Raw genomic sequence first — 12,927 nt, 5'->3', positions numbered from 1 at the left:
CCCACACAACCCTATACTATTATATAATGTATATAATGTACATAATGTACATATACCTGTACTATTATTAACTGCATTTTATATACAAGGAAACTGAGACACAGAGAAGTTGATGTACTACCAAGTGGTAGAATCAGGATTTGAACCCAAGTCTGTCTGACTCAAAAGGCCATGATCTTCCCACTGGGCTGCCTCCTTTTTCCCCCCGGACAAGCTGGACAACGGGACAGAGAGCACCTCTCAGCAATCTTTTCACTGGAGAATAGCCCAGCTGGGGCCTCAAGGAGAGGACATACTCCTTAGAGAAGCTGGGAGAGGCAAGGCTGATCTTTGCTCAGTTGTAGGGATTCCCCAGGACTCTCTGGGAGTCCTGCCACACCCAGTTGCTTCTGCTGGGCTAGCAGAAAGCAGCTGCTCTGGAGTGGGGTGAGGGAGGGGAAGAGTACCGGGAACAAGGCATCCCAGAGCTCTCTAGCACCCTCTTCAGGTAAAGTACACTCACTACCACTCTTCTCTGGGTGACTAGTTTCTGCCATCTGAGGCTCTGTCCCTGGACCTAAAAGTCCACCATTATTCCCTGTGAGCTGCAAGCTTAGTGGACCATGCTGGTGCTGGGGCTGCGTGCCTGTGTCTCGATGCAGCCCAAATGGCCTGGCGCTCCTTGAAGAAATCTTGCTTTCACATCTTTCTGCCCTGACTCATCGTTGTTTCAGAGCACATGTAAGTGCACTTTTTCTATAGGAAAAAGCACCTTGCATAACCTCATCCACCTCCCACCCGGTTACCAATGATCGCCAGCACCAACTCTGACTGATGAGCCTCTCTGGACTCCATTGGCTAGCCAGACTGCCTGGGTTTGAATCCTGACTCGCCCCTTGTGCAACTATAGGCAAGCCACTTAACCTCACTGTGCTCAGTGTCTTCATAGGCAAAGTGCTGGGAAAATAATAGTACCTATCTCCAGTGGTTATAAGGAATTAATTGAGACAATATACACAAAGGCCTTAGTGCCCTGTCTGTTGTGCATAAACACTCCATAAATGGAAGCTGTTTTTTTGAATCCCTCTTTCTCCCACTCAGTGCCTCTTTGACAGAAACCATCAGGGAGATGGTGGAGTTTTTCAGGGACGATTGGTATTGAATTTATAGATTTTCTTCTCCACCATCCCCTTCCCCCATCTTATATTGTTAGTCTTCTCCAGTTTGTACTCCTCCACTGATGTGAAATACTTTTAAAATTTTAGTGTAAAAATATAGAGAATATAGAGATTGTTCTCTGTATCTCAGCAACTCAGTACATTGTAGCCATTGTGTGGCAGATAAACTGGAGGTCCTTTGGGCCTCCCACTTACGCCAGATAAAGTTCAGGAAATCTGCCTTGCCAACAGCTAGCCTTGAGAAACATTTTTCCCCTCAGCAACCTGAGAAAGATACATTGTTTACATCTTCCAGGCTGTAAAAGAGGAAACCAGGCTCAATGTATTTCATTCTTATCAGTAAAGATAGCAGGTGTAAGTCTTGTTTAAAACACATTAATAAGGTCTATTAATAGGGTCTGTGACTAGGGTCAAGACCATCACTTCAGACTACTTGGCTATTCTCCAAAAACTGATTAGGCACCTATGCTCTTGCATAGTTGGTAACAAGTGTGTCACATTATGCAAGGTGTTGGTGGGGGGGTGATATATGGTACCCCTGTATGATGTTATGCATGTTTATTTTGTAAGTTCACGGTTTTTGCTATATACTTATTGTTTATGTATGTTCATGTATGAATGATATATGTAACATAAAAAAGTTAACTATTATTAGGTATGTACTTTTCTGTATGCTTTAAGGATTTTTGAATTTTAAAAAAGATCTAAAAACAAATAAAATTAGCCACTACATGGAAAAATGCAACTGTGAACTACTGAGTACTCTCAGGTCATATGGGAATTGTCAATACACTAATCAATACAACAGTGAAATAGCATTCATTACATTTTAGGCCATCTACCTGCAGCAATGCTGCAGAGTGAAATGGGCAATGTGGTGGTGGTGTAGAAGTCGAGAGAGGTTCGTTCAATTATTTGCTTATAGAAAGGTCAGGATCAGGAATGATTTTGAGAAGGAAAAAATGATTTATTGATGGCCGGCCAGACTCGGGAGCTTTCTGTTTCAAACCCGAGCCTTGAACAAGATTTTTGATTTCCTTTTATACAGAGAGGAAGGGCCAAATGCTTCTTTTGTTTCAGTGCTAAATAGGCTTGAATTAGCATATATCTTCCACATCCTAGGTAAGCTTTTAGCATGGACTTCATACATTCTACAGAAGCTTTTAGCACTTTTGGTTTTCATTTTCCCTGAATATTTAATATTTATGGAGTTTGCATTGATAAACTGTTTCTCCAGAACTGGAGTCGTTGTCATAGTTATCAAGGGCAGGGCTGCAGTTCTCACTGTCCCAAACACATCGCACAGAAAACATACCGCTCAGGTTATCTACGAATATATGAACAGGCCCCCACTCATAGCCTACATCAATGGATGGTTCCAAAGGAAAATGGAACTGGCCAAGCAGTGGATCGTATCAGACTTTCCAGCTGCGTTTCCATTGAACTTCTTGCTTTGCTACGATAAATTTCAATTCAGCTATTTACAGCCTAAAGGAGGCTCTGCAACCAATTTAGATGACTTGGAATTGTAAGAAACTATCTTCTGTGACCAAAAAGTGTCTTGTTAGCAAGCCCAGTGCAGGCAGATTTGCAGTAGTGAAGAAGGGTTTATCCTTGCCACTAGCAGGAGAAGAACCAGCCCACCTGCCTATATCTGTAGACTGGCTAACAGAGGCGAGGAAACCACAGGGAGAGTTGGGGGGTTGGGGCGATGCAGAAGATAGAGGCCATAAAAAGGAGTGCTAGGAAGCATAGACCCATGGACAGTCAATGCTGGAAGGGCCCTTAGAAATCATCTACCCTGATTTTCTATTTTTTTGTGGATAAGGAAACTGGGGCCTAAGGAGGGGATGTGACTTGCCCAGTGTTGCCTATCCACTTAGTGACAGATTTGGGAAGAGTACTTGGGTCTCCTAATCTTCCTGTAGCGTCTTCTTGTTCTTTTACAGATACCACTCTGCCTTCCTGGGCTTTCAAACCTCAAATTCTTCACACAGGAGACAAGGTTAACTGCCTCGGGATGCAGCTCCCTTCAAAAAGAATCTCTTCTGTGGACTGTCATTGTCTCACTAAACCCTCTCTCACCCCCGAAGCCTTTTCCCAGTTTGTTCTAGAAAGGTAGCCTGACCCTGTGATACCTCTGTTCTTGTAGCTCATACTATTTACATTGTCAAATGCAGGCCTAACTGCTAGGGATACCAGCTGGAACCTTGAGTGAATGGAGAATGGTCCTAATATGTAGCCGCATGCTAAAGGTTTCAGTCCTAGAATGATCATATCAATCATCTAAAGGCTGCACACAATGCATATGAAGGTGGGGACAGGAATTGGGAAGCAATGACAAGCAGAAGAGTGCCAAGACCTAAGAGAAATGAAGGCCGGCTGAGATAAAAGGTAGGAAGGGGAAATAATGGCAAAGTATGCAAGAAGGAAGCACCGGGAAGCTGCTGAAAGGGTCTGAAGGAGGTTAAAGGAGGGGTGAATAGGGACAAGCGGTAGTGAGTGAGTAAAGCCAGGTAGTTATTTATTGAATTATTTCGCCTTCACCTTTGCTAAGAAAAGAGTTCAGGTAGCTTACAAGGGCACATAAAATATGTCAAGAAAGCATGAATTCAAGATAGAAAAACAAGTGTGGACGTAAAGTGGAGTCAAGAATAAGGCTAGAAACACATATCATAAAGACCTCTGCTCCGGCTCTAAACTTCCTAGCAGCCAACAGGAAAGGGGAAACCTTGTTGCTACACAATTCACAATATCCAGGAGATAAAAACAAACTTGTTGCTCAGAAGGACAACTGTTCTCAGTAATAAGATCAGACAGGAATTCCTCCCAGGGGTCCTCAGAGAGGATGCCATGGCATACAATGAACAACATCCTTGACAACGCGCTTACAATAGCAGTAGCAACAAGTTTCAAGGGGCTGTTTTTCTTAAGGACCCTCAGGATCAACCGCCTGTATCCCACTGCAGCCAGGCATTTAGAAGTTAAAAATAACGTGTGAAGGCGCCGAACAGTGTGTTTAGTATGTTCATATTTGTGGGAAAAAAGAGGGTTATAAATAGGCATGCATATGCATGGAACTCCTCGGGAAGAATAAGTTGGTTAACAGTGGTTGCTTCTAGGTAGAGGAAATGGGGGACGGTGGCCTGTAGTGGGAGAGAGACCGCCTTATCATTGCACACCATTTTGTACTGCATGGACTTTTGTTATCCGTGTCTCATCTTCTCACTAAAAGTATTCATTAATGAAATAATAATTTAGAAATAGCATGTCAGGGTTCAGAGGATCAGGTAGGTTTAATCTCTGAACAACTGCCAGGCTGAGGATGTCCAAAAGTTATCCTCGATGTTTAATGAAAGAAGGAAAGAATAATTCATTGAACAAGTACTTGGGTACAAAGGGGTTTTATTGGCATTATCTCATTTAATCCACGCAATAATTTAGTGAAAGAAACCTACCTCATAGACAATCAACTCAATTTCCTGGAGAATTCCCATAAGCTAAAATGCTTAATTGTATGCCTGCAATTGAGTTTTTGGAGAAATGAACAAGTGGAAAGAAAGCAAGCAGCTAAGGGGAATTTAAGAAAGCAATTGTTAAAGGGGTCCTCTACCCATGGACTTGAACCCACTCAGGTCAGCCTCTCAAACTTTCTCCATATCCTTACCTGGACTTGGGCAAGTGATCACTGGTATTCAGACTGAAAACTCTGATATTGCATGGGCTATACTAAGAAAATTATTCATTGTTTATCTGAAATTCAAATTTACCTGGGCATCTGGCATTTTTCCCAAGTAGTTTTTATCCACTATGTCAACTGTTAGTCTTTTTATTGATGTATTTAGCAGCTATACATACAATGGAATTATTGATATGTTAGAGATTGACTACCATTTTATTATTTGTTTGTTCTGCATCACTCTTGTTTCTCTGTTTTTCTTTTAACTAACTTCCTGTGAGTTACTTGTGCAATTTTTAGAATTCTATTTTGATTATCTATAGGGTTTTGGGGTATATCTCTTTGTATAGCTTTTTTAGTGATTTCTCTTGGTTATTGCATTATACACAATTATACACAATTTGTGTATACAGCAGTCTACAGTTGTTGACATTTTACCAGTTTGAGAGAAGTTTAGAAATCTTACCTCTGTGACAGTTCACCCTTCCACATTTAAAAAATAAATATCTTAAATATTTCCTCTACATACATAAAGAACTACATCAGTGTTATAATTTTTAATTCAACCACCAGGCAGAATTAAGACAACTCAAGAAGACATGGAAAGCCTATTGTATTTACCCATAGTTTTTACACTTTCTTTTATTTTTACTTTCTTCCTGGAGTTCTGAGATCCCTTCTTTTATCATTTCTTTTCTGTTTAGAGAACTTCCTTTAGCCAGTCTTTTAGGGTAGATCTGCTGGGGATAGTCTCCTTAATTTTCCTTCATCTCAGAATGTCTTGATTTCCCCTTCATTCCTGAAGGATGTTTTTGATGGATATAGAAATCCAGGGTGATGGAATTCTTTTATTTTATCACTTCCTTATTCTGTTTGGGGTTTGCTCAGGTTCTTGAACCTGTAGATTTATGCTTTTGTCAAGTCAGAGGTATTTTCAACCATTATTTCGATACTTTTTCAGCCCCACTCTCTTTCTCCTCTCCTTCTGGGAATCCCATGACACAAATGTAATATATTTTGTTATTGTGTGTCAGGTCCTGAGTCTCCATTCTTTTTTTTTTTTTTTTTTGCAAGTCTGTTTTCTCTCTGTGGTTTAGAATGGGTAATGTCTATTGTTCTGTCCTCAAGTCCACTGATTCTTTTCTCTGTCCCCTTTATTCTCTTGTTGAGCCCATGCATTCAGTTTTTAATTTAAGTTATTGTATTTTTTCAGTTCTAAAATTTCCATTTGATACTTCTTTATATCTTTTATTTCTTTGCTGAGACTCTATTTTTTTCATTTGCTTCAAGCATCTTTGTATGATGCTTGCATTTTTATGATGGATGTTTTAAAATCTTTGTCAAATAATTCTACCATCTATGTTATCTTCATGACATCTATCAATTGTCTTTTCTCATTCAAGTTGAGATTTTCCTGATTCTTAGTATGACGAGTGATTTTCTTCATATCTGGGCCTTTTGGATATTATGTTATGAGACTTTGAATCTTTTTTTTAAAGATTTATTTATTTATTTATTTATTTCCCCCCCTCCCCCTCCTCCTGCCCTATTATTTTTGCTGTCTGTGTTGTCTTCTCTTTTTATTTTTTCTCTTCTAGGATTCACTGGAATTCAATTCTGGAGACCTTTGATGGAGAGAGAGGTTCCCTGTTAATTGTGCCACCTCAGTTCCTGGTTTCTGCTGCACTTCACATTGACTATCCCCTTGTCTCTCTTTTTGATGTGTCACATCTTGCTGCGTGATTCAATTGTGCAGGGCACAAGCTCACCGCATAGGCACTTGCACAGGAACTTGTGCAGGCACTGGATCACCACATGGACACTTGCAGAGGCACTTGTTTGCTGCATGGGCATGCTTTCTCTTCTTTTTCACTAGGAGGCCCCAGGGATCGAACCCAGGTCCTCCCATATGGCAGGCAGAAGCTCTATCACTTGAGCCATATCTGCTTCCTGAGACTTTGAATCTTATTTAAATTTTATTTAAGCAAGCCTCCTCTGGTACCACACCAGTGAGAGAAGGAGGACATGGTCTTGTAACTGACAAGTGAGATGGAAGTCAATGTTCCTGATGCACCCTCCATTGACACCCAGAGGCTAGGTGGGGGTGGAGTTCAAGCTCCTGGTTAGGCCTCCAATGGGAGGGATGTTACTGTGTGGTGGAGATGACAGTCCTGGCTCTGTATTTGACTTTTCTGAAATCATCCTGGTGGAGGGTTTGGGGGCCTACAACCTGGTGAGGTTAGAAATCTCAGATGTTTGCTGGAATAGATAATAATGCAGCCACATTATTTTTTGTAGTGTTTGGCTGGAGTATAGATGTTATTATCTAAAAGTTTTTCATCATGCCAAGTTGCCCCTTTCTTTTTCTTTTGCCTAGAGAGAGTGAGCTTTTGTTAGGACTTTCTTTTTGTCTGTGCCCATTGGCATTTCAAGATTGGTGTTTCTGAGTTGCTGGTTTGTCCAGCACCCATTCAGGGACATATAAGGTAAAAAGAAACTCACTGTTATGTACTTCGGTTCCTGAGGTTTCTAATTGAACTGTCTTCTTTCCACCTTTCATAGTCTTATGTTTCTTTTTAATATATAATTAGAGAAATATATGTTTTTATTCAACTGTGTTTTCTTTTTCTTTTAAATTATTTATATTTTTAATTATTACATACACAAAATAAAGTTTAAAAAGATTACAAAATAATAATGAATTTAAAAACTATATAATGTTCAGCGTTTTTGGCTCATACCCTGTATTTTTATTTTCTAAACGTGGCAACACTACTAAGGATCCCTATTACCAGCTGGAGCAGTGAAGAAGACTTAGGAATTTTGGATGACTTCTCAACCACAAAGAGCAGGACAATGAGAGGGTTTTGCTCAACCCCTATTAACTCAGAAAATCCAATGTCTTTTGAGGGAATTAAACTGAATGGCCAATTTTTTTTTACGTTATTGTGAATCAAAGTTTTACTGTGCTTTTGAAACTTTTTTTAAAATATATTTTTTATTGAAGTATATCATTCATACATGAACATGCATAAATGATAAGTGTAGGTAAAAATCATGGATTAACAAAATAAACATGTATAACATCATACAGGAGTCTCATGCATCATCCCTCCAATAACACCTTGCATTGTTGTGAAACATTTGTTACACACTATGCAAGAGCATCATCAAAATATTACTGCTAGCTCTAGTCCCTCTCTTACATTTGGTGTATTTTTCCCCCAACCCACCCTATTTTTAAAAAATATATTTTTATTACAGAGGTTGTGCACTTACAAAACAATCATGCGCATGTGTAGAATTCCCATATAATACCCCGTCACCAACACACCACACCATGGTGGAACATTTGTTACAGATTACGAGATAATGTCATCCAACTATTACCACCAACCATGGTGCACTGTGTACATTTGGAACACTTTTTCCACACACTCCCATTATCGACAAAGTACATTTTTGGCATTAATGTAAGAGTATTATAGTATTGCTGTTAACCACATTCTATAGGTCACACCAATTGTAGTTTTCCCTTGCTTCTCCACATTCTCACCACCCTGAAATAATGATGTATATCCACTTTAGCTCACAGAAGGACACTCTTGCATTTGTACCCTCAACCACAATTTTCATCCACCTCTGGGTTCACTGTGTTATTCAGTCCCTAGATTATTCTTTAGCTTTCGTTCAATTTACATTTACTTCCCCGGACTACACTTTTCAGTCACAATCCCATTTTTAAGCCAGCCGTTACTCACTATAATGTGTTAGCATCAACTTTATCCATTTCCACACTTTTACAGCCAAGTTAATAAAAATTTCTACATACATTAAGCATCAGTAATTCTTCTCAACTTCTCTTATCTCCTACTAACCTATATTCTAGGTTTTAACTCCATTTGTTTGTTCTTCGTATTTAGTTCATATTATTGAGGCCTTTCAATATTTGTCCTTTGTATCTGGCTTACTTCACTTAGGATAATGTCTCCAGGATTCATCCATGTTATCATATGTGTCCCAATTTCATTTCTTCTTACTGCAACCTTGGCAAACTTCCGTTCTCATGTATTTGCCAGTGACTTTGAGTTTGTGCCAATGAGGCCCTCTGCTGTCTACAGAGAGAAGGGCAACTCCATAATCTAGAGGCTGTAACAAACTTCTCTGCAGTGGAACAAGAAGCAGGAGTTCATAAATTTCATCCAATTATTAGAGCAGCTGATCCCCAAATTTGGGGTGCTTTAACATCATAACTCTATGTAACATCAAGATCCTCTTTCTTTTTCTCCTCACAGAAATGTGTAGTGACATAGTTTGAAAATGAAGGGTGTTTCAAAATGTACTTTGGACATTTAGTGACAAGTTCTCCCCTTTACCCTCAAATTGGGGTACTGGAAGCCACCTTAGGGTTTTTCCAAGGGACACTTGGGCATGGCAGCCAGCACCATTGCCATAGAGAAGAGGGGATGCAGGGGAACCAAGCTAGGACATGGAACTGTGCCATACCAGTACCCTCCAGGGCCTTTACTCTGTCACACTGAGAGAGAAGTAGAATAATGTTAGAGCTACGGGGCTAGGCAGAACTCAATCTATGGAGAAGGACTGGCTTTTCCATCAACATTCCTTTTTGCTCCATCCAGGTCTTCCTGAGGATGGGAGGAAGGGTGAGAGCTGCCCTTATGCCTGAGCCCACAGTCCTCAGAAGGGTAAGGAAGTCTGTCGAAAGGGAACACTTTGCATATTCCCAAGAGGCTTTGAGGATACCACAGTGCAAGCTGTTGTCCCCACTGAAGCTTCTCCCTCCCAATTTCAAACACACAAGAACAAAATTACAACTGGTATTGACTCCTTATTGTTCCTCCACGGGGAGAAAGGAGGGAAACTAACAACGACTGAGTGCCAGGAAGTGTATTAGGTGCTTTCCATAAGTTATATTATTTAATATTTACAAAAGTTCTAATAATAATGATGTCAATACCTACCTCTGATTGGAGTTTGGCTTATGTATCAAGCATTGTTCTAAGCACTTCACATTAGTTATTTAATTTCATCCTTACAACAATGCTGCAAGGTAGGTACTGTTATTACCTTTTAGAGACTACACAGTCAAGAAGTGGGAGAGCTAGGATTTGACTTCGGGTTTGACTCCAAAGTCCATGCTCTTAACCATCACAATGCATTTTGGTAAATAATGGAACTCAATTGAGACCCAGGTCTGTGAAGGATTTTCAAATCTCAGGTGTCTGGTGAAGACAGCAAATTGATAGAAGAACCCCCACACACACCTACGTGTGTGTGCATACACACCATGCTCATACACATTACACTCACAGAATCTAGAGAGAGCTCTAATCCAGTCACCGCGTGGGTCTCAAGCTGTTGGTACCCTTCTGCTAAGCTAGTTATGTAAAACCCACAGAGGTAGTGGTTGCACTTGTGTGGAGGGTAGTAACTGAAAAAGGGCAAGAGGTAATCTCTGGGGTGATGGCAATGTTCTTTTTTTTTTTTAATCTGGGTGCTGAGTATGTTCAGTTTGTCAAAATTCATTTAGCTATACACTTATGAATTATGCATGTTCCTACATGTTATACATCAATAAAAATGTTTTTTTAAGGCATAAGGAATTCTGAGAAGATGGTGTAGATGTCCTTTTTTTAAAAAACAAATAATTTTTATTGAAACATATTAATAAAACATACAATTCATCCAACGTGTACAATCAGTGAGCCTGTGTGCCTGAAAGAAGAACTAGGCCTAGAGCTGCAGGGTGCCTAAGAGTTACCTCCTGAGAGCCTCCATGTTGCCCAAATGTGGCCAGTCTCAAAGCCAAACTCAGCATGTAAATGCATTGCCTTCCCCCCAGCGTGGGACATGACTCCCGGGGATGAGCCTCGCTGGCACTGAGGGATTACTGCTGATGATGTGGCTGGAGAACGACCTTGAATAAAAGGGTCAACTCAGACCAGCAAAATATCTCAGCCTACATGTAATATCAGGAGTTAAAAATGCTTTTTGACCTTGAATAAAAGGGGGATGTGGAAAGGACAAATGAGTTTATATGGCTATGAGTCTCCCAAAAAGAGCCTGGAGGTCATCAGAGGGGTTGCACTTATGCACACCTCAGCAGAGTCCCAGAGACAGATAAAGTAAATACGAGTCCAGGTATTGGTTCTTCTGAGGGCTACAGAGACCACAGGTCCTATGGTCATGGCAGATGGACTTCAGTGCCATGTCAGTTGGCCCTCTTTGGAGTTTGTGTTCCTGAGTGCGATGGAGTTGGACTCAGATGAGATCTTTGTTCACAAGCCTCTCCTGTCACTTTTACCAGACCTGTGGTTGGTGCTGACTTTTAGTGTATACTCAGGGGACCTGTATCTCTGGACTGTCCACGTGATAGCCAGGTCTTGAGGTCTTGAGCCTCAACAGTCTTGCAACTCCTACCCTCTGGTTTATTGGACTTACCCCAGCCAGCTAGCAGGGAGGTGAAGAAGGTCAACCACCACACCAGGGAGCCAAGAGTGCCTACAACTGCAAGCAGGAGAATTGCATCCATCATCCAAGTGGAATCTAAGCCCCCTCTCGATACAGCGGTGGAGTGGACATAACCATCCCAGGGTCCACAGAATGGAGGAATAGAGTATGGATTAGATTGGATTTACTGATATTCTATTCTGGAACTATTGTGATTAGTAAATGGAAGTAAAGATAGTATTGAGATGGAGAAAGTGGCCATGGTAGCTGCTGAGGTTGGGGAATGGGAAGAAGAGATGTGATGTGGAGGCATTTTCAGGACTTGGAGTTGTTCTGGGTGGTACTGTAAGGACAGTTACTGGACATTGTATGTCCTCCTATGGCCCACTGGGCGGACTGGGGGGGAGTGTAAACTATAATGTGGACCATTGACCATGTGGTGCAGCAGTGCTCAGAGATGTATTCACCAAGTGCAATGAATGTCCCATGATGTTGGAGGAGATTGTTATGGGAGGAGTAGGGTGAGGGGGTGGGGGGGTATATGGGACCTCATATTTTTTTAATGTAACATTAAAAAAAAAATAAAGACAGAGAAATTTTAAAAAACAAAGTGTACAATCAATTATACTTGTGCATTCATCTTTTCAGTTATTACTAGAGCATTTTCATTATTTCAATAATAATAATAAACAAAAAAAACACAAAGAAACAAACAAGTAAATTCTTCACCTCTCAATCTCTTTCTCCTGCTGTACATATCTCCTATTTCTGACTATTCTTGCACAATTATTTATTTATTTATTTATTTATTTATTTATTAAGCAATTTTATTGAGATACATTCACCTACCATATGATCTATCTGAAGTGTATAATCAATGGCTTTTATTTTTTATTTTTTTTTATTTTTGTAAATTGTACTTTTTGAAGACACATACATCTCAAAAAATATTACATTAAAAAACATGAGGTTTCCATATAACCCCCACCTCCCCACCCCACTCCTCCCACACCAACAACCTCCTGTATCATTGTGGCACACTCATTGCACTTGGTGAACACATTGTGGAGCACTGCTGCACCACATGGATAATAGTTTAACGTGTAGCTCACACAGTACATTCAGTGGGTTATTGCAGGATATATAAAGTCCAGCATCTGTCCCTGCAGTATCATTTAGGACAAATCAAAGTCCCCAAAATGCCCCCACATCACATCTCTTCTGCCCTCTCCCTGCCCTCAGCAACTACTGTGGCAATGGCATTTAGTATAATCATAATGTTGTGCATTCATCACCACAAAAACTTTAGAATCATTTCATTACTCAAAAATAAAAACTCCACACTCCTTTGCATGCCTTCCCCAAACCTACATAAACAGCAATCTAATTTCATCTTTATACATTGATTTATATTTGCATTTTATATAGATGGGATCATACAATATGTTACACAATAAATTTGGTTCCTAGTAGTACAATCATACAGTATTTGTCCTTTTGTGTCTGGCTTGCTTCACACGACGTAATGTCCTCCAGGTTCATCCATGTTGTCATATGCTTTATGATTTCATTTCTTCTTACACCTGCATAATATTTCACTGTATGAAAACATTCAGTTTG

Source organism: Dasypus novemcinctus, chromosome X, assembly GCF_030445035.2.
Source record: "Dasypus novemcinctus isolate mDasNov1 chromosome X, mDasNov1.1.hap2, whole genome shotgun sequence".
NCBI classification, from domain to species: Eukaryota; Metazoa; Chordata; class Mammalia; order Cingulata; family Dasypodidae; genus Dasypus; species Dasypus novemcinctus.
Note: the sequence above shows the minus strand (reverse complement) of the source record.